Below are 1382 nucleotides of genomic sequence, written 5' to 3'. Positions count from 1 at the left end.
CAAATTTTATTGAGCCATGGTCCGGTTATCAGTGAAAAAACATATTGGACCTGCTGTGTAGAAGTAAATTGGAGCTTGGGAAGAAATGGAAGAAATGTGGACAGTGAAGTTGAGCAAATATATATTTCCTTATTTTGAAAAAAGGACTAAATGTAAGTTGTAAGATAACAAATCTACTGCAAGTTACACTAGGTTTATTAGAAACTTGATCGTGCTTGTCACTAAGGGTCAGGTCCTCAGTTTGGTCCAAATGTCAGCGTAGGACTCGACGGCCCTTACGAAGCCAGAATGGGACGATGGTAGAATTTGGGCAGCACGGAGACGTTCCAGTTTAAAATGTTTCGTAGTTTAGGACTTGACTTGTGCTGCAAAGTCGGGCAAAAATGAGATCGCTTTGTAATAAAGTATATTGGGGGATATTAGCAGCTTCGTAGGTGTGGCCTCCCTAGTCATTAGACGAATAGCACTAACAGTAAGGTGTGCGAGGAGACAAGTAACAAGACAGTGGCCAAAAGGGTGGACGAAGGAGAGAATTCAGCCGAATATAATGAGAGGCCAGTGCTTATCCTGGGACCCAAGACCTGAAGTGACTTGTTGGCGCTGTCCGGAAGTTGCGTGAAAAGATAAGCGGTGTGGGACAGTAATTTGGTTGTTGTCGATAATTCTGCTTTAAGGCCCGCTGCACTCACGTACGATGAGAACGATGGGCACAAGTGGAGACACTAAAATTGCCAAGGATACAACTTTGAACAGTTTGATGGGATTCTAAAATAGGGCGGCGGTTGACATTCAATTGCTGAACAAGTTGAGTGATCTCACTTTCATCGGGAGGCCAATGTGCATTGTACGGATGAGTTTTAACTTATTTGGGTCTAGAAAGCACTGAGAGTAAAACAAGAGGAATCTTGAGAAGTTAGTCTGAAGATTGTGAGAGTGGAATCCAGACAAACAACGAGTCCAATATGAATGAAGTTCTGCAATTCCCGTTTGTCATTTATATTTTGAAGAGGAAGAAAACAGACGGTACTGAAGATTATAGGAATCGATAAACCAAGTTTGTAGTATTCTCAGAATGAGAAGCTTATCCTAATGTTCTGTTGGTATTCTTTCTAACCATCATTCTCCAAGTTGTTTGGTGAATTGCATGGCTGGAACCTATTTGGTGCGCCTGGTTGTACCAAAGTGCTTTTGTATAACGATAAGGTGGATAGCTGTATGTGATTCGTTCAGTAGATATTGGTTTACTTATAATCGTGTGATTTCTACTTTCACCTTGCATTCTCACTACGACCACCCCAAACTAACTGGTACCTAAGTGTGTTTGTTGTTCAAATCCAACAACCTAGTTTTTGCTTTTATGTCCAGCCGGAAAATCTACTTCT

The 1382-nt window shown here is 41.4% G+C and overlaps 1 protein-coding gene across 1 annotated transcript in view; it reads left to right on the top strand.

Annotated features, from left to right (window-relative positions):
* T265_14032 (hypothetical protein) overlaps positions 1 to 1382 on the top strand; it is a gene marked incomplete at both ends in the record, with an annotated part of 25741 nt that overhangs the window by 10312 nt on the left and 14047 nt on the right. The gene's annotated exons all lie outside the window — the stretch shown is intronic.

This window comes from Opisthorchis viverrini (assembly GCF_000715545.1).
Source record: "Opisthorchis viverrini unplaced genomic scaffold opera_v5_132, whole genome shotgun sequence".
In the NCBI taxonomy this organism is placed as follows: domain Eukaryota; kingdom Metazoa; phylum Platyhelminthes; class Trematoda; order Opisthorchiida; family Opisthorchiidae; genus Opisthorchis; species Opisthorchis viverrini.
Note: the sequence above shows the minus strand (reverse complement) of the source record. Positions and strands in the feature narration are given on the sequence as shown.